Raw genomic sequence first — 21,707 nt, forward strand, 5'->3', positions numbered from 1 at the left:
AAAATTGCGATATTTGACGTCAATTTCGAAAATTTCTCCATGCACCTTGAATATACCCGACTCTTTTGTCCTTGCAACCGAACGCAACCAAAGATTAACTAAAACTATTTTTTATACGACAATTTCGATAATTTTCTCGGAGCAATCCCCCCCCCCCCCCCCGCTTCCGTCCTTCCTCTGATGTCACCGAAGACAGATTATAAAATGCGTTTTTAAGACTAGTAAATTTCGGTATCTATTACTTTCTTCAAAGATATAAATTGTACCTAAGGAGTTTCTTATTATAAAACTTTTCTTCCTTTTTACAAATTCAACATTCTTCTGTTTTTTTTTCTCACTCTTTTTTAAATTATAACTTGATACAGAAATTTGAAGAAAGATTTATATAGACGTTTTAAAGATTAGTCAAAATATGCAAATTACTCTTGAGGGGCGGCACATCAGGTCTTTGCACACGGGCGGCCGACACCCTAGGATCAGCCCTGTCTCGAAATCGAAGTTTCAAAAACAGAATTTTAGACAAACTTTGATGATTTTACGGAAAGGGAGGGAGCTCTTCCCTCGAAAAATTTTGAAAATTATGCTTCTAAAAACTTTAGCAATATTTTATATTCAGGAGCCAGTTCACCTAAACTTTTTGTTGATGTAGTTTAAAAAACCTGATTGCTAATGATATAAAAGAAAGGCGGTATGGGGACCCTTGCATGAATATTTTCTAATATCCAAGCCTTAAAAATGCGATTCTATAAGGCCATATTTTGTAATATTAGGTTCGGTAATTTTTGAAATTAATAATTGAAAATCAAAAGTGTGCTACAAAAACACAATTTTAAGCGATTTTCGATGTTGTTTAGTATTTGGGGGCTTTAGCTTTAAGCTGGAAATATCGCGAAATTTAAGATCTCGAAACGAAATTTCAGATGCTCCATAATGCTATCGGTGCGCGCGTGTATGGAGGGGTGTGTGTTCGGAGGAGCAGCATTTTGAATATTTTCTAATTTTTCAACAAGAGAAAAAGAAAAGAAATAGAACGGGGTGCGGGGGGGGGGAATAGAGTTAGCTGATCAATAAGCTGTAGCTAGTGAATATTTTAAATTCAGGTTCCTACAGAATTGGGCCCCGCATTTGCTAAAGCTGGCTCTGTGCAGTCTCCGCTGCACGCACTATTTTGATTACTTTTGTGTCTGTTGCATTTAATAAGAGCTTCAATTGAAAACATGGAAATTTCTTAAAACTTTTGAGAATTTACTTCTGAGAATTTTGCGAGGCCCTATCTGCGCGAGGCCGTCGGCAGTCGCCGACGTCGCCGACGCCTAGCGCCGCCACTGTGTATGCGTGTAAGTTTAGGATATTGACGAAACCTGGAGACGGTTTTCGCTAGAGGTGCAGCATCGTGAGGACCCGGTCGACGGTGATGCTGCGGAGGGTGCTGGTGGGAAAAATCAAAGAAACGTCAAAAACAGTCAAATGAAAGCAATAAGCAATCGTGATTGCTCAAAAAAAAAAAAAAAAAAAAAAAAAAAACATAAAAGACTTTCAGTCGCTGCTTTCATTTTCGCTGCTGACGTCACAGGTGAAAAAGTCGTGGCCGTTTGCTGTACCGTTTTTCTATACTTTAGCCAACCAGATGTTCTTCTTTTTTTCTTTCTTTCGGTGCTTAATTGCACAGGTTTATTTTGATGAGGACTACAATCTGAGTGCTTTGCCTCTCTTACGCATGATATATTTTATTACACATATAAACAACACATGAAAGAATTTACATCACAAAGAAGGGAAAGTATAACCGGAGCGAGGGTGGGAGTCGAACCCACCACCTCAAGTGTGCCAAGCCAACCAGATGTCATTTGGTGTTATTGTGACGACGAAAATGTTGCCAAATACAAACAGTTTTAGACAATAATAATAATACTGATAAAAAAAAATCTCGGTTTTTTGTTCCCCTTTTTGATGAACTCCGCCAAAGGAATAAAATCATGCATCGCGGTTAATACTTTCACATCACATGCACCAAAGAGTTCATGTCAAACATTCTACAATTTGCAAACAATAGCTCGAGAGGAAACGCGCAACTGTTAGCTAAAACCCTCCATTACCTCTCCGAATGTCCCTCTGCACGAAATTTACTTCACCCAAACCTGGAATATTTACCACTGTGACCATCAGACGAGACTCTTCAATCGGTATTGCGAAGTCCGGTTTGGCAACGGTTTCGTTCTCTAATTCGAGTGAGGCGAGTTTGACCTACTGACGGAGGCAGCCAGTCCATCATCCATCAGAGAGTGGGCAACAACTCCGCGAATTTCAAGAAGGTAAGCAAACTCGCTTTCTAATTTCTATACTTGGTATGCACATGGGGAGGCCAGCGAAGGTAAACTTCTGAGCATGTTGGTTGTTTTAAGGGGCACTGGGAGGGGTAATTACCCTCCCCCTGGTCAGGGGCGCCTAGGAGGTCACGGGAGGTCACTGTGACCTCCCCAAAACTTCCCTTACATTTCCAAATTTACCTGACGATTCAACAAATTTGAAGCATAATTAAGTGCAATACTGTATTTTTTTTTCGTGTCCATATGTCCCTTTTCATTTGATGTATTTTAGGGTGGTTCAAAAAAGCTTTTTTGTTAGTTAGTCCAGAACACTCCTTATTTTATTTATATATATATATATATATATATATATATATATATATATATATATATATACTTACTAATAGTATTATGCTGTGTAAAAGTTTTAACTTCTTACTCAAATTTTAAGAGGGTGCTCAAAGATTTAACACTAGCCGTAACATTGAAAATGCCAAAAATTTAGGAACATTTAATTTCCCCAGCTTTTTTTTTTTTTTTTTTTTTTTTGTAAATAATTATTTGATTGCAATGTATATGAATATTACTACTGTATACTACAATATGCATAATTGTTTTTTCAGTTCAATGTATTTTTTTAACCTCCAATCCCATACGTTTGAAGTTTGGGGGAGGGGGGTTGAGCACCCTATTTCAGTTTATAAGAAATAAGTTATTCCAGTTATTACTATCCGCAAGTCTAAAAATATCGAGAAGTGTCCTGCTATTTAGGAGAAACTTTTTTTTTTTTTTTTTTTTGCATGTGTTTTTGAACCACCTTAATGCACTTATGTGTGCTATGTGCATACCCAAATTTTGTTACTCAGCAAAATTTAGAGTTCCATTTGGCCCATTGAGAATTTCCACAATTCCGAAAAATTAAGTTCAGGTCGCCCCTGCTCCTGGTTTTGAGAAACGTAATGTAGTCGTATACCTTGGAACAACAGTCAGCAATGTCAGATTTTGACTAAATTTAAGTCATGATAAAAACCTGTCCACTGTAAACTCCGCGAATTTCAAGAAACCAGCCGATAAGCAAACTCGCTCTCTAATTTCTATATTTGGTATGCACATGGGGAGGCCAGCGAAGGTAAACTTCTGAGCATGTCTGTTATTTAAGGGGCCCAAGAGGATAATTACCCGGTCAAGGGGCACCTCAATAGGAGGTCACGGGAGGTCACTATGATCTCCCCAAAAATGTCCATACCATTCTAAATTTTGCCTGACGATTCGACAAATTCGGAGCATAATTAAGTGTAATAATGTATTTTTTGTGCCTAAATGTCTCTTTTCATTTGATTTACTTATATGTGCAATGTGAATACCCGAATTTTATCAGCCATCAAAATTTGAAGTTCCATTTGGCACATTGAAAATTTCCATCCTTCCAAAAATTTAAGTTCGAGTTGCCCCTGCCTCCTGGTTTTGAGAAACGCAGTGTATTTATATCTGTACCTTGGAACAACCTCAATCATTCTCAGAGACTCTGACCAAATTTAATTCATGATAAAAACCTGTCCACGGTAAACTTTTCGGTGCAACAACCGACTGTGACGCGGCGATACATACTGGTTATTTTCCTATTGGTTTATCTTATGTTCTAAACATTCCTGGAGATATTCTTAAGTATTTAAATTTTGCTAAAACAGTTGATGTTACTTTTAATTCAAGTATAATTAAAACTGACTTGAATTTGTATGTGCATTTCTATTGAAGAACGGGATAATATAATCTCTTGAAGTGTTTTAAAATTTCGCGGGGATCGGTTATGAAAGTTGGATGGAGTCGGAAAATAATTGCATTTTACGACCATTTTCGATAAAACTTATTTATAACATTGGGGGTTCGTCCGATATGTAACATTTTCCCCCTTCAATCTTTCATGGAAACATGTGTCCATGTATTTTGCTTTTTAAAAGTGCAATACATATTGAATCCCCCCCCTCCCCACTCCATCCCGTGAATAAATTTAAAATAACATGTCTGCATCATAAGAGGCTGATATAGTTCTCCAGAAGACGCATCGCACCTTTACAATGAAAGTTAAAATCAAGGTTTTACGCAATAGTACAGTTTTACGTGATTTATTCGTAAATATTATAATACGCACAAAAAAATTATAATGTGATGTTTACTGGTTAGTTTGTTTAACTTTCTTTTACATAATGAAATTTCAATAATGGATAGTTAGTACGTTTTTTCAAAATTTTGCGTTGCCACTTTCCTTGCCGGAGTGCGATATGTTATCGTAAAAGTCCGAAATCTGGTAAATGTCGACATTAGCCAGTGAATATCAACATTCGCATACAAAGACGTCGGCGAAAGACCCAATATTTGTGGTAAATTACCGGGGAAGGTCAGAATGTATTTCTTTTTTCAAGTGAATAACATTAAATCTTACCTCCCCCACTCTCTCCCGAGAAGAAATTTAAGATGACGTGCCAGTTTCATAATCGTGGCATATATTTTAAGATACATAAGAGGCTGTTAGAGAATTTTCTAAAAGACAGAAATTTCCTTCAGATAGCAAATATTATGCATGTTTTGCATCATCGGCCCTTTGTATGTTTATATGATTATTACAAGTCTGACTTGAAACGTCATAAAAGATCATGAAATACTTTTTATGACTTATGTTTTTAGTGTTCTCATTAGTTTACTAGAAATCATCCTAATTTTGTTTTTAGACACCTTACTTTAAACGTCATTTTAGGAATCCGAAAAGTTTAATTTTCGTGTCTTTGAATCTTAGAATATTTCAAAATCTGTTTCTGTCGAAGACCGAAAGTTGATAAATGCCGACATTTGCCAGTGATTCTCAAAATTCACATAGCAAAAACATCGGTGAAAGTCCGAATAATTTCTGTAAATCACCGGTGAATGTTGACATTCTCCAATTTTCGTCTTTCACAGAAACATACTGATAAAATCCTAAAAGTAATTCTAATTTTGGTCAGCTTTAGGAAGTCCCTTTACTGAAACTTGTTTCCTTTCAAAAACAAATGCATTTCAATTAGTAGTTGAATACGTCGGATGTTTTAGGGTATTGATACTTTCTTGTAATGTTTATGAATTTGTGTTTACATTAGTTAATCTCTGAAAGAAATCGTACTTTGTTTTTCCTTTCCTTTTAAAACATATTGCCATTTCTAATATGTCAGCATACATTTAAAGACTTATTGCAGACTTAGACTTATTACCTCTGATTGAGAAAATTTTCTTGTACCTCATCCTCTAAGGAGAAAGTTCTGGCAACTCTACTGTATCTTGAATGCAGCGCGGTATCTATCCCTTATTGCATACTTTCATAATTTTAATAAACCTAAGTTGAAATGACGTTTTAGAAATCCGAAATGTTAAATTATGTCTTTCAATTACGGTATTTTAATTTTCTAAAAATAATCCCCCCCCCCCCTTTTTTTCCCAGAAAGATCATTTTAAAAGTTTATGGAATATAAAACCTTTTTTCCTTATAATGTTGATTTTTGCAAAGATAATAGCCGCTAAATGCAAAATACATTTTGATGTCTCTGAAGTCATTAATCTTTGATCAGAGAGCATTGTATTCTCAATAGCACTACATTGTTAATTGGGGGGGGGGACAGTTTGTGGAAATTCCAACATGGAAACATAATTAGCGACATTATTAAAAACAATGTTTAGAAATTAAGGGTACTTTTTAGTTTCGGTCGGTGAAAAAATCGCACAGATGTTATATACTGTGTACTCTAGATAGTAGAAAATAGTTGGTGGTTGCCCATAAGTGATGCTTTTTTCATCATATTCGACACCCCCCTCCTTTTGTTACAAAATGTCACACTCCTTCACCCCTGTCACATGTCATGCTAGATTACGTAATTCATATTGTTTGTAAGAAAATGAGTGATGTCACACTTTTTGTCACCCCTCCCCCCGTGCCACAGTTTCACGCCCCCCCCCCCCCCCGTTCCTTCAATACGTGACATTATTTGTAGATGACCCTTCAACTAAAGATGCTCCGCTTAATAAAATTGAAATTTAGAAGAAACTTCAAATTGAAATTTAGAAAAACCTAGGTTTAAAAAAAATTAAACCTTCCGCTTGTAGCGTAATTGTAAATGATAGTTTAAAAAATGAATTTCATAAATTTCAGTAAAATAAGCTTTCCCTTGTTATTTTACGAATTAGGTTTTATGTGAGGTGTATTTTACTTATTTTACAACTGCATCTACTGTATGTTGCTCAATTTTCATGGATGCGCCATTTTACACATATATTTTGCACTTTATTCACGGAATTTTAAACTTTGGCTCCTATTTCTATGCATTCCATTACAAGGAACGATTTCACGATATGAAGTATCAACTTTGTGAATAGTTTTCTGGTATTTAAAAAATAATGACTTGTTGTAGACGTGACCATACGGTCATACCCGCCGCACATACTAATTATTTTTCAAGTGCAAAAATTGTATTTAGTAATTTGATACTTCATATTGTGACACATATTGGTTCCTTGTACAGTGGCCACCGCTTATTTGAATCAAGTTTGTTCTAAACAGTTTTGGTTCCGTAAAGCGGCTGATCCAATAAAACTGAATTTTTGATCTGTGTTTGATTTGATTCGTTAAAGTGTTTGATTCAATTAAACACTGATTCAACTAAACGGCGTCCACTGTATTAGATTACCGGAGTACCCCGAATTTACGTAATCTGTTGGACTAGTGATAAAAAATGTACCAAGCGGGAAAACGTAAAATCGTGGTTTTTCTCTTAATATATAGGCAGAGCTGCCAACTGCTACGAAAAAATCGTAGTTTCTACGAATTACAGCTTCAAACTACGACGCTACGAAAGCGGGTCCAAAAATTACGATTTTCCGTCTTTTAATTTATAATTCTAGAGAAAAAACATAACTGCATTAAAATTAAATCGGTAAGTGCAGAAAACAAAACTTCTACACGTGTGCTGACAGTCTCTGCGTAACAAGCATCGCTCTTCAAAAGTTGTATGGTGTAAAGATAGATCGGTTTTTAGATCGCGACGCTGATCCAGTCATTAAATCTTCGGCAAAAAAGCGTAAAAACTGCCGAAAACTCGAGGAGAAAAGAATTATTCCGTATTAATGTTTTCTGTACCATATTTGAAATTTGTTAAGTATCGTTGTTTTTGTTCTTTATACTGTTGACAATTCGTCACTGTGTTTAAATATGTGTCCCCCCCCCCCCCACTTCAAACGATTTTAGATTTTCCAAAAATAGCAGCTCTGGATCTAGGTTTACTTTTAACAAATTCCGTGCAAGTATTTTTTTTGGAAATTTGCTAATTGGTTTGCATTTGCAAACCAAATCGATTGTTCTTGGTTTCGTGCTGTTAGTTTAGAAATTCTTGTTTTTCTAATTGTTTTAATATTTGCATTCCATGAGAGAGTGCAAGTAACACTACAAAATTGAGTTGCAAAATAAATTTTCGTTCAAACGGATAACTTTCGGGCATAAACTTGAAAACTTCGATTTGTCGATCAAAATAAAACTAACCCACGTTTCAGTCCCTCACTGATATAAATTTGTTCTGTTTTTTAGTTTTGCAGTTTCGTTGCACTAAACTTGCAATTTAGTGCTTATGCTTAAAATTTTATGAAATTTAGATAAATGTTTCATAAGAGCAGTCTATGATCGAAAATAAATAGGAGTGGATTCTTGAATTTTATTTTATTTTGTTTTTTGTAAAATGTCTTACATTATCGTTATTCAAAGGAATAACGATTCTGCGCAGGTCCAACTAGTTTCTTCAAAATGTAGTTAATAAATAAAAATTTAATTTTAAATGAATCGATAGAAATATTGTACAACTTACACTTAAATATGTATATATATTTCGCAGGGGTATATGAAATTTATTTATTATTTTATTTATTTATTATTATTTTATTTATTCATTTATTTATTTATTTATTTTGAGACAAAACTTTGTTATTCAGAACGGCTATAATGCACACAGAAAGTTTCGAGAGTTCACCTTTTCATTCTTATGACTGATTCAAAAAAAAAAATCTGTATTGGTTCTAAATAAAATTATATTGAAACGATATGAAGTCCATGCATAACTAAATTATTTAAAAAAATAAGATTTGAAGAAAAAGTGGACGTGCAACGTAACTGTAAACTAATTTCCCAAAGATATTTCTCGAAAACTTAACAGCTCGTATGAGAGACAGTTGTTCTCATTTCCTGATCACTTGATTACAAACCCAAAAGAATGTGGGGGCCTCCTGGAAGCGAAAACGAGGGGTATCGTGTGCGACCTCACCTCTCAGGGGGCGCCGATCATTTTCTTTTAGAACTCTGCAACGCTGATAAAGAAATGAGAGGAACTAAATATTTTTGGGAATATTGGTGAAACTCTAGAAAATAGCCATATTACCTCAGTGGCGTACACCTAGGGAGGGGTCCAGGGGGTCCGGAGCTCTCCCAAAAGTCTTGCTTTCTTCCGCGATTGATTACGATGATATGTATTTTTTACGTAGAATAGTTTCAAACAAAAGCAACAATTTCGGTTCTAATAAGTGAAAAAATAAAAACCTCATGTTAAAAGATTTTATAAAATATTGTGCACTGTTCCTATAATCAACTGTCTATAAGAAGCAGAATAGTGATTAAAAATGAATACGCTGTAATAAACATGTTTCTAGTTTTATTCCTAGTGTAATTATAAATTTAAATGAGATTCCATGAACTTGAATCCATTTTTAACTATAAGAAGTAAAATGTAAATTATTTTGCTCTATGGTTTTTTATTTAAGTATATTTCATTAAATAATGCTGATTATTTTATCAATAGTTTATTTTTTTACTGTTTTTTCGTTCTCGGAAATCTATAAAATCAAGTCAATATGCTTGACGGCGCATTAGGGTATGATATGAGAGAGGCTTTCGGCCTTGGAAAGCCTGTGCGCGCCATTGCTGCCTTATCATAGTGTGCAGAGACACTTTTGGATTTTTTTTCTTTCAAGATGTGAACATACTTAACGTTTTTTTAGAGGAGTGAAAACACAAAATCAGTAAAGATCGTAAAAATAGTGAACTTCCATGGAAAGAGTTTTTAAGGATGAAATGGAATATATATATATACCTATATGGCAAGGAAATAATAGATGTATGATATTTTGATTTTTAACATTTAAAATGCTGATGTTTATTACAAAGCAATTTAAAAATAAACCGTTCAGTTTTATAAAATCTAATTCTTTTTTCTCCTTTTTCCATGAGGCTAAATTTTCATTATTTTTTCTCATATATAAAAGTGAATAAAATTATGAATAAGAAAATAAGTGAAGAAATGAATAGAGAATTTTTGAACGAAGGAATGTAAATAAAATAACTAATAAATGAATACCGTTTGACCACGGATTGTATGGAATTGGCAAACATCCAGTTGGGGCGACTCCATCTGAATGAGGGGAAAAATAAAAATTTTATGCGCGCGATCCTCTCATTTGAATGAGACTCTGCTTAATTTAGAGGCTAACATACATCTGCAAAATCTGACATCCCTGAAAACTAATAGATGCTTCCATTTCCGCCTGTAAACCGGATGTTTGCCTTTCCATACAATCCGTGGTTAGACAGCGCATAAGTGATTTACCAAAAGATTGAATAAGTAAATGAACTATTTCACTTTGCCCCGCATGCACTAGACCAACTGTAGAAAGCATTTAAAATATTAAACAAATAAACATTGTACTTAATAGTAGGTCTCAATATTTGAAATGTTAAAAACAAGAACTTTATCACTTAATAATAACGAAAATACTTTTTGCCTTACAACAAAATATTTCAATACGAAAGTATCAATTTTTGAAAATAGCTTCATCACATTCTTTGATTCTCAGAGAAATTTTTCGTTGGAATACATTACAAGTGCTACTACACAGTTAAAATACTACTAGATAGGTGGTGCTAAAAGCAGAGTAAACATAATGAGATTTAGGAATCAGTAAGCTGTAGTCAATATGAATGTATATTGACATAAGCTTACAAACAGGCAGCAGGCGCACTGCATAAATATAGTAGACATGTGGGGAGGGGGGGGGGAGGAGACACGAGCCAAAAAAGGTTGAAAAACCTTGATCTATCTTGTCATTTTCTCCCCGATAATGATAATACTTTTAAGCCATACATTTTAATTTAACGACAAAGCGAATTCTCAAACCATCCAATGGGGTTGTTCCCTTCAGTCAAAAGTACTACTTTTAGTCACTGAAGTTGAAAGAATGGACAAAGAAAAAAAAATACACGGACCCAGAAAATACTTTTATTTCTCTAACAATTAACTTTTAATTAAATGTTTCAAGTGTTCGATTTTTCAAATAAGGCATGGTCTTTATAACATCTGAAGTGATGTACTTTGGCGCACATTCCACTGGCGCACTGAATGTTTACGCTTGCTGTCTACCGCGGTTCCAGATTATGATAATTCAGAAGCAAATTAAATATTGCGCTCTACGCTTGCTATCAACCATATCGTTGCCATTACATATGAGTAAAGAAGTGAATCAAATATTGCGCTCTGCGCTAATGCCATCAGCGAATGGCAATTCATCACTTGTGATGTCATGTGCAGAAGCGTAAAAAATGAAATTTTATCTGCTCACCGATTAAAATAATTGTTAAAAAATACTAAACTCAGTCAAACTATTTTCAAAAACTAGAAAGGTATGACGGGTGAAAATGGCTTCTACATTTGAACGAAGCCATTGCCTGTTTGGTGATAGTTGAAATGGTAACCCTAACTCCAGTGGATTAACCCTAAACTCCAGTAGGTAGCGTTCATCGTTGACCATTTTTTTCGTTTCTTCACTCCCCTGAAATGACACTGTCTTACCAGTAAAGCAGTTTAAGAGTCATTTCACGTCAAATCGCCTAATGCCATGTGCTGTCATGTCTGCGATTTTTTCTATTATTTTTTTACGAATAGATATCTATGAGAAAAGCTCAAATTAATTTTTTTAGATTTTTTTGAATGAAAATTACGCTTTGGAGAATTATTTCAAAAATTCGATTTTTGATCGTTTTTCGGAGTCACCGTTTTGGCATGAATTTAGGAAATCGCTCTAATTTCTTTATTTTTCAATTAATTAAGCTGAATTTGGTATCAATTTCAAGCTAATACTTTTCTCTTTCAGCGTGAATGGCAGAAAGTGTTTTGTGAATAGTTGGGTGTTGCCACTCTGTATCTGAAGTCAGTTTTTATGATTTTTCAATTGGGAGATTAAATGAGTCATATCTCCGAAGTACCTACTACGATCTGCATCAATTTTTTTTTGTAGTATATTTAAATCATTCTCTTGCTCTGTAGAAAAAATAGAAGGGTATTTTTTTTCAAATAAAAAAATAAAGTTTATATTGCAGATAATACAAGTTTTCTAATACTTTAAATCCCTTTTAAGCTTAAAAAAGGCCAAAAAACTTTTCAGAACAATTAATACTGTTCCTTCAAAGAACTTGTATCAGTAGTTATCTGCTAAAAAGTTGTTTACTTTGGAAAAGAATCAAAAAATTCCGTTTCAGACTTCGCAAAAAAAAAAAAAAACACTTTTGGCTGAAAGTGTACTAAATATTAAGAATAATAATTTGAAAAATAGTGAAAAGAAATATTTCTAATGGCGCTATTTAGCTTTTTTTTTTTTTGATAGTAAAAGATGGAAGAAAAGAATTACAGTAAAATCCCTCTAATGCGGACACTAACGGGACAAATTTTTTTGTCCGCAATAGAGAGGTGTCCGCAGGACAGGGGTTTAATAATGTTATATACATTGGAACTGAGGAATTAAAAATTGTCCGCATAAGAGAGGTGTCCGCCTTTGAGGGGTGTCCGTTAGGAGGGGTTTTACTCTTGAAAAGTTTTCATAGCCTAAACTTGTTTGGATTACGTAACACCTGACAATGATCTTCCGTTCCTACAAAGCTCATGCAATACACATCCTTCTTCTTTCGCTTTGAAAGTTAATCGACACATAGCTTTCGTCGATTATAAAATGTGAAATGAAAGGCATGCTTATGTCGACGGCATTTTTAAAATATACTTCAATAAGCAAAAATAATATTCATCACAGAAATCTAGAGTTGTGGAGTACTTACTGTACGTGTGGAAGTTCATTGTTTGGTGCAACGTAATCCAAACAAGTTTATGCTAAGAAAAGCTTTTAGCAATATTTTCCCCCATCCTTTAATGTCAAAAAAAAAGCAAAATAATTCCATTAGAAATATTTTTTATGCTATTCAAATTATTATTCTTAATATTTAGTACACTTTCAATTATAAGTGTTTTTTGTGAAGTTTGAAACAGGGGAGATATTTGCACAATTATTTTCTAAAGTAAACAACTTTTTAGCTATTAACTGTTGATACAAATCCTTTGAGAGTCCAGTGTTAATTGTTCTGAAAAGTTTTTGGCCTTTTTTAAGCTTAAAAGGGATTTAAAGTAATAAACGTACTTTCTGCAAAACAAACTTAATTTTTATTTCAAAACAACAAAAACCCTTCTATTTTTCCTACATAGCAAGGGAATGATTTAAATATGCTACAGAAAAAAATGATGCAGATCGTAGGTAATCCGGAGATATGACTTATTTGAACTCCTAATTGAAAAAACATAAAGACTGACTTCAGATAAAGAGTGGCAGCACCCAACTATTCACAGAACACTTTCGGCAATTCACACTGAAAGAGAAAAGTATTAGCTTGAAATTGATACCAAATTCAGCTTAATTAGTTGAAAAGTAAAGAAGTTAGAGATTTTCTAAATTCATGCCAAAACGGCGACTCCAAAAAAGGATCAAAAACCGAATTTTTGAAAAAATTCTCAAACTTAATTTTTATTCAAAAAACTAAAAAAAGACTTTTTTGATATCTATTCGTAAAAAAATAATGGGCAGAATCGGAGACATGACGGCATGGCCGACTATTTAATTTAGGCGATTTGACATGGAATGATCCTTAAATAGCTGGATCGAGTTCAGCCTTGTCACGATAAAGCCTTTCCCTGCATTACCAAAACATATTATCAAATTATCAAGCCGTGGTGCGAGTTTCATAGTTGAAACGCTCGGGTTACTCGATCATCGGCTATTATATATAAGAGGATGGTCAAATCCTATGTTTTAAGAATGCTCTTTTAGAAAAAAGTAATTTTTAAAATTTCGAAAAAAACATATTTGCACCAGAGAACTTCTGTTTTGAATTAAATGAACATACGAGTTTTTTAATCCTCTCACACGCGATTCTGAATCTAATTTCTTCCAGTCCGGAAAAGGAAGACACGGGCTGGCATTAACCCATACATATTTTCCAGACACATCTAATAAACATTGTAAAGAAACCAGCACGTGCTTCTCTCGAAACGAAACTAGTTCCGGTCAGTTTTTTTGCTGTTTTTTTATGTTTAATGATTCCGCTGGTTGGCTGGTTAACGCTCCAAATCTGGGGTAATTAAGTCGAAATCAGAATGCAGAAACCCTCTAGCAACCAGTAAGAGTCATATCATGTTAGATTTTTTTTTTTTTGTTAACTTTGTGATAATTCAGCAGCAGATGTAGAGCTCAAATTGATGGTTTAGTTCGTTGATGTTTCGAAGGACTTTCTCTAAATATTTGTAGCAAGAGTGCGTTAACCCTTTAAAGACCACAAGTGTTTAGGTACAGTATGAATATTTTTCATTCATAAAACTATTTTAAAGCCAAGTTTTTTGCCAAGTTTTGCAAAAATTGGTTCAGTAGAGTGTGTAAGTAAATGAAGGAGACATGCAAAGCAAAAAATTGATTAATTTGTCATTCAACTACGAAATATTGGCATTTAATCTAGATTAAGATGTAATTTTTACCAAAGCTGAATGTCTAAATCTGTCTGGATGTCTGTGACGCGCAAAGCCTTTAGACCGTTCTGCCGATTTTTATGAAATTTGGCACAAAATCAGTTTGTTGCATGTGGGTGTGCACTTCGAAGCGATTTTCGAAAATTCGATCCCACGAAAAACATTCTGTAAAAAACTAGCCAAGTCTCGATGGAGTTGCTTGTTTATCTCTAAAAAGTAATGAAATCTAGACAAAGTCATGACAAGTCTAAGGTTCCTTACGGCGATTTCTTTATTATAGTTAATGTTGTGTGACTTGGCCGTTAAACATTCTTCATACGTTAGTGGGTACAAGTCAATTTTGTTTACACGTTTTCCAAGTGGCAATTTTCCATCGTCAATGGGTAGCGGTTCTGGTGACAGATTGGTGCAATGGTGTCATGGAGCACCTGGTTTTGCACCCTTGTGTACCCTTTAACGGCCAAGTCAAACAACATTAACTATAATAAAGAAATCCCCGTAAGGAACCTTAGACTTGTCATGACTTTGTCTAGATTTCATTACTTTTTAGAGATAAACAAGCAGCTCCATCGAGACTTCGCTAGTTTTTTACAGAATGTTTTTGGTGGGATTTCACTTCTTTCTGTAGAAACATTTAATTTGTGTAATGTTCGAGTAGATTAAAGTTAAGCCAGATTAAATTAGAAGATGTGTCCCACTACGCTGGACTTTTGCAATGACAGTCGATTTTTTTATGTACCAATAGTAGAAGGGGGCATTACCATATCTCTAACACAGCTGAGACCAGCTGAGGGTTCTTCATTAGATACTTCAGACTTTTGATTTTTGACATCAAATGAAGCGGCCACCAAGATGAATATTTTTTGTAAAGGCGGTATGTCGATCTCTAATGGTTTGATTGGGCTCTTGTGTTTTCTAATCAGGGTCACTCCAGATTTTCGATTAGCCTAGTTTTTATAGTTTTCCCTTTATGTGGGATTAAACCCTAACTCTGTACCAAATTTCACCTCTCTGAATTTATGGGAAGTACTAGTTCTATTTTGATGATCATGAATGAGTGATTGTCATAAATGCGAAACTTTGCTTTCGCTTAACTTCGGAACTAAATGAGCTACAGATTTGAAATTTTGCATTTTAAGTATGTTATTATAGCTTGCTGGATGACGAAAATTTCTGCGTTCTGGTCTCATCCAGAGGTTCTCAAATAGGGGTCTGAAAATGCGGCGAAATGGTTCCAGTAAAGGATGGTACGGCAGTGTTTGCTTTGCGCTCGACTTGGCGGGGGCACTGCCGTACCCCCCGATTTTGTTCTTTTTCTATTCCAATTCTGAGAACATTTTACCGAGCAAATTACCGTAACGTGGACGAGCAAATTATCGTATTATGGGCGCATTATTAACATAGCAAATCGGCGAGAAATTCATCATCCGTTATTTGTAAATACACAGGCGAACAAAAAGAGCTTTTAATTTTCTACTACGGGCAAAGCCTTGTGCATACCGCTAGTCTTGAATAAAAGTAGAAACGTCGCAAATAGAAAGGTATGAGTGAGGTGTTTTCAATCTATACTTCATGTGCCATGTTTTCAAAAAATAAACAAGTACGGTGAATTTTTAAAGCAATAACTTTGTCTAATCAGTGACTGATTTCTCGATAACCAGAAAAATATTTCATTTATAATTTGTTAATATTCGATAACTTATAAAATAAATTTTGGATTTGGAAGACCGTGAATTGTATGTCTTTTGAGTTATGAAAAGTTTTCTGAACCATCCCTGCATTTTTAACAGAAATGTCGATGCATTTTGAATTTGAAAAAAATGAATAGAGGGGGAGAGGTGTATCCAAATAATTTCTTCAAATATTAAGAGATCCGACATATACTGATTCTTCCTTCTCACGAACTTTTTCTAAAATGGAAGTAACGTATTTACGGGGAGTAGGTATCCTGTATACGAGTAATGTGAAATTTCTAAACGTTTTTTATGTTTTTAACTCACTTTTATTAGCTTCACCTGTATGTATCTTGTAACGGAATTTTGCATCTCGAATTTCGCCCACTTCCTGCGATCGGATTCTTTTGAAATTTGGCACGCGACCTCAGACCCGATGACAATGCAATATTCTATAATCAAATTAACTCTTTTAATTGTTAGTTTCCTCCAATTTTAATCAATATTTTGGCATAAATCCAACAATGTGAAAAAGGAAAAATTTAAATAAATACATTAATAAATGCTCGCAAAAATTATTTAAAAATATCTACAAAAACTTTTAATTTTTCTGCTTCAGACAAAATTTGTTCAAATGTAATTTAGAACATGAAATATAATTGTTTTTAACTAATTTCATGCCAAAATTTAGGTGAGCCTTCAAAAAGCATGGGGGGCTTACAGTTGCTTTAAAACTCTATTTAGCGAGTGAAGCGGTTTCTACTGCAATTTAAAATATTTCGCCAAATAAACAAAAGACATCAAATAATATCTTTCAAATGTAAAAATAGTTCAGCAACTTTATTGTTTATAACTAAACTCGCCCAGCAACCACGCTATCATGAGCCATCCGTCTAAAGAAAAGGAAAAAAATAAAATAATAGTTTAAAAAACTAAAAACACGCTTTCGTAGCAAAATGAACTAAAAAGTGAAAAATAATCTTTGGATGATAGTAGTTGACCAATCACTTAATTTTAATGTAAAACAAAAAAGCGTGGGGGGCTTCTTATCAGTTGTCTTGAATTTCTTCCATTTGTTGTCCAAGCAAAAATGTAAATAGACAGCACCCCACGCTTTTTTGTATTACATTAAAATTAAGTGATTGGTCAACTACTATCATCCAAAGATTATTTTTCAATTTTTAGTTCATTTTGCTACGAAAACGTGTTTTTTTAGTTTTTTAAACTATTATTTTATCCTCAAAACGTTTTAATGATAGGAACTTACAACTTTCAGTGTTTTCAAGGTATATCAAAGAGTCTACTGGAAGTGAAATTTTAAAACAATTCTGTTTATTCTATAATTTATTAAATGTTTACCAACAGGCACTTTTTAAAGGAATTTTTTTTTTTTTTTGATCATAAAAACTGTTTATGAAAGAATGTGACTTCTAAAAGCATAAATTTCACTTCAATTCAATGGGGTCGTTTCTGAAATTTTAAGGGTTTTTTTTCTGAAAGAGCATGCTTAAAAACATAGGATTTGACCATTTTTTCAAATGATTTGACCAAGTTCGACGTTTTGCAAACATTATTTCAATCGGTACGCAGGTTCAATTTCGTTTTTTACGCTTCTGTATATGACATTACGAGTGATGAAATGCCATTCACTGATGCCATTAGCGCAGAGTGCAATATTTAATTCGCATCTTTACTCACATGTACTGGCAACGATATGGTTGATAGCAAGCGTGGAGCGCAATATTAATGAGCTTCTGAATTATAATGTGGAAACACCGTAGACAGCAAGCGTAAGCATTCAGTGCTAGTGGATCACGTGCCAAAGTTCATCAATTGCGACGTCATAAAGACCACGCCTTGTTTAAAAATCGGACATTTTAACCCCTTCAGACCTGGTGTCCGGTATACCGGACATACACTTTAAACAGCTGCTAATCATTTAATAATTGATTGAATTACTTTTTTTTTTGTAGTTGACTCTTTACATTCTACTTACTACAATCTGTGAAATAATTTTTCGTTTTGGGATTGACAACACTGACATATAAGGATTAGGAGATAGAGAGCGGCTCATTTTTCCAACCATGGACTCTCACCCGAAAAGCGAGGGGTTTTTTTCTTGATTTTAAAAAAAATATATAATTTTTAATTAATCGTTTCAAACGATTATATTATGTTTTATTATTGTTTAAACAACATTTTATAATGAAATTTGTTCGATATTTTATCGTTTTTTAATGTGAAATATTAATTTCAAAAATATAAGTTCGGAATATTGGGCGTGCCATATCTCTTTTAATTTTTCTCCTACAAACCTTAAACTTTGTCTATAAAATACCCTTTACCATAGTATATTGTGTACCAAATATAAACATTTTTGGTCAAGTATTTCATAATTCCGACTGAAGGGGTTAAAAATTAATTAAAAATTAAACATTTTGAAAATAAGATTTTTTTTCTCGCTCCATGTTATTTTTCTCTGCTCATTCTATCAACTTCAGTGACTAAAAGTAGTAAATTTGACTTGGAAACAACCCCATTATGAACATATCAATAAAATATAGTGAAAATTTCAAAGTAATATGTAATTTATTGTAAAATTGTAAATTTTATTCAATATGTAATTTAGTTTTCTAGAAAAGGAAACACGAGTTTTTCAAATTGACGTTTTGAGAAAATCGCTTTTGAAAGTAAAATTGTGTGTGCATTTTAATACATTTCTGCCCCGTTAATATTGAAATTAAGTTACATTTAATATACATAGAAAAATGAAAATGGTGTCTCTTGAAAGTTCTTGATTTGAATACCTAAAATCTGAAGAAAATTTTTTTTAAGGTTTTAGGATACAAACTCCCCTTAATATTTAAAATTCATCATTTTGAATTTTTAGTAATGTTTTACTAGTACGTGTGTATTGGTGCGTGTATTCATGTACGTGGATGCATGTACTCATGTAACCCTACTTTATTCTCTTCTTTGATTTTCTTATATTGAGTTTTTTACTTTTTACACGCACAAACTAGAATAGTTTTAGAGATGGTACCTACAGGCTCAGAAAAATTTAATAGTTTTATTAGTCTGAAATCTGAATTCAAAGTAACAGTAAAAAAAGAAAAAAAAATTAATTTGAATTTTGGCATCTTGAATTCAAATTATGTTTTTCGCAATCACGAGTGTGTGTATGTAGGCATGTGTGTTTGTGTGTGGGGGGGGGGGGTGTTTGTGTGCACGGGGTATGTGTGTGTGTGTGCTGGCATAAGTGTGGGGGGGTAGGTGTGTGTGGGGGGGTATGTGTGTCTGTGTGCTGGCATAAGTGTGGGGGGTAGGTGTGTGTGGGGGGTATGTGTATGTGTGTGTAGGCATATGTGTTTGTGTCTGTGTGCAGGCAGGAATGTGTGGGTAGTTGTGTGTATGTGTGTATGTATGCATATGTGGGCCTATGTGTTTGTGTCTGTGTGCAGGCATGAATGTGTGGGTAGTTGTGTGTTTGTGTGTGTAGGTGTTTGTGTGTGTATGTGTTTGTGTGTGTGTAGTTGTGTATGTATGCGCGTGTGCGTAGGACATGGATGCAACCTGGAGACGGCTTTCGCTCTAGGAGCAGCAGCGTGAGAAGCCCGCCTGTCCACGGTGATGGTGCAGAGGGTGGCGGTGGGAAAAATCAAAGGAACGTCAAAAACAGTCAAATGAAAGCAATAAGCAATCGTGATTGCTCAATAAAATGGAAAGAGTAAAAAGAACGAAAATGCAATAGAAAATGCCTTATAGTGAGGAGAGTAGTATTTCGCACTTCCTAGTCAGTTGCGGATCGATGCAGAGAAGACAGTTTTACAGAGATAGTTGATCGAAATCTCGCCAAAGGGTTAAGAGGGGAAACCAATTTAGGAGGACGGAATTTAAGTGTTTTTCGTGATTTGTTTTTAAACAGGAAAGAAAATAATTAGAATCTAATTAAACTTGGAGGATACTTTATTCAGCTTTTGGAATAAATCTTGTAATTTTTTGAAGTCATTTCCACCAGAGTTAGTGGAGTTAGAAGCTGCTGTCCATGGGCGGTCGCCATCAGAACTTGTTGCTAGTGTGCGTTACCGAAACCAATTTTTGTCTGTAATCATTACAATTTTTATTTCTCATTAACAACATATTTCCCTACAATATGAATCTAATTGTGATCAAAAAAGTAAAAAATTGCACGTTTTTGAGGTGTTTGATTACAATGTTATGTTTTTCTACCACTTTTTTTCACATTTCTTGTAAATTAAGAAAATATTTTAAATAATATCGACAAAAAGTTGAGTTCATATAAAGTATAATTGAATCAAGAATATTCACGCAAATTTTCAGAACGATCGGTCAAAACTCTTTGAGCTAGAATGCCCACCAGTTGAAAAAAAGTTGTTCCGAGGAAAAAACTTTTGAAAAAAATGCTGAGAACGTTTTGAATCTCCATAGTCACTTAAGTGCTCATAGCATCGGAACTAATCGGAATTTTTCACAGAAATTTTGGCAACATATTTTTGAATAGTTTTACTAACACTTTATGGACACACACACAAAAAAGTGGATATTTACAGGAAATTCGCCAAATAATGCCAATATCGCCAAGCTTAGTTTGGATTCAGAATCTTATTTTTGTATAGCAAGTTGTAAAATATTCATCAAATTATCTCATCGATTCCGTTTGCACTCTGTTTCATTTTATCCGTTTTATGCTGAAATTTCAACCATCGTGCCAAAAGAAGCAAAACCAGTGGCTGATTTACCATGTCGTAATTACGAGGGTTAGGGTCCCCCACGACCATAGGGACCCCGAAGACGATTAAGAAATGCAAATACGAATTTTACCTAGTTCAGTGCTCAGTGCTAGACAAAGGGACCCCTAAAACCTAACTGTGCATTGCGTCGGTCGCCTAAACCCGTCAATCTGCTACTGGATTAAACTTCTAGGAGCCATAACGTAATACTGAAGCATAATCTGGAGGAATTGACGTCTTAAGGGGTTTCAAGCAATTTTTTTTCAATTTAAATAAATTATATTTTTCGTTGAAATCATAACATGCTTGCTTACTTTGTAATCAATAATTTATTTTAAAAATTTTAAAATATTGCTTATTTTTTTAAAAAATTTAAAACATTTGGAAAAATTTCAATTTTTAAAAATCCCTAAGGTTTTTTTGTTTTTAAACTAATATAAAAAAAGCTTTTTTCTAAACGATCACAATCATCATCCCTAAAAATCTGTGCATTCATTTGCTTTTGTGTTTACTAGAAAATTTTCTGTGATCAATTACGTAAAAAATCGTAATTTTTTTCAAAAAAATTTGGTTTTTAAAGGTATAACATGCTCTAAACATTTGAGTAATTTATAAAATGCTTATCCAATGCACAGTTTTGTTAAATATATTATCTTAATTGTAAAAAGTATTACTTTAAAGCTGTATCTTTTATAGAAAAAAATCCTTAGGGATTCTTATGACACGAAAACACAAAAAAAAAAACGATCATCGAGAAAAATCAAGTTGAAGTTTTCTTTTTGCATAAGAACACATAGCGAGCATGACCTAAAACCACTCATAAATTTTTCAATATTTAAACTAAAGCATTGAAACTTTTCCCCTGTGTTTGGACTAGTGTTTAGTTTCGAAATAAGCAATACAATTTTTTTTTATCGTTTGGTTATTTTTAAGGTGCTGTAACCCCTTAATAGCCAACCGTTATAGTGAGACAATTACATTTTATGTTTGAAAACTGCATTGTTAAAGCTGTACCACTAACAAAAAGTCATAAAATTCGAACATTTAAGTCTTCCTGATAAAACAATGGTTTTTTGACGTGATTAGTAG

The 21,707-nt window shown here is 33.8% G+C and overlaps 1 protein-coding gene across 2 annotated transcripts in view; it reads left to right on the forward strand.

The window, feature by feature from the left end:
- The first annotated feature begins 2,270 nt into the window (after positions 1 to 2,270).
- LOC129229529 (elongation of very long chain fatty acids protein 7-like) overlaps positions 2,271 to 21,707 on the forward strand; it is a 60,276-nt gene continuing 40,839 nt past the window's right edge. Inside the window, exon 1 of one of the 2 annotated variants that reach the window (XM_054863849.1) lies at positions 2,271 to 2,312. The gene's annotated coding sequence lies outside the window, so the exon portion shown is untranslated. Of the gene's footprint in view, positions 2,313 to 3,348; positions 3,374 to 21,707 lie in introns of those variants that run through there. The other variant, XM_054863850.1, reaches the window with a different exon arrangement.

Source organism: Uloborus diversus, chromosome 9, assembly GCF_026930045.1.
Source record: "Uloborus diversus isolate 005 chromosome 9, Udiv.v.3.1, whole genome shotgun sequence".
Taxonomy (NCBI): domain Eukaryota; kingdom Metazoa; phylum Arthropoda; class Arachnida; order Araneae; family Uloboridae; genus Uloborus; species Uloborus diversus.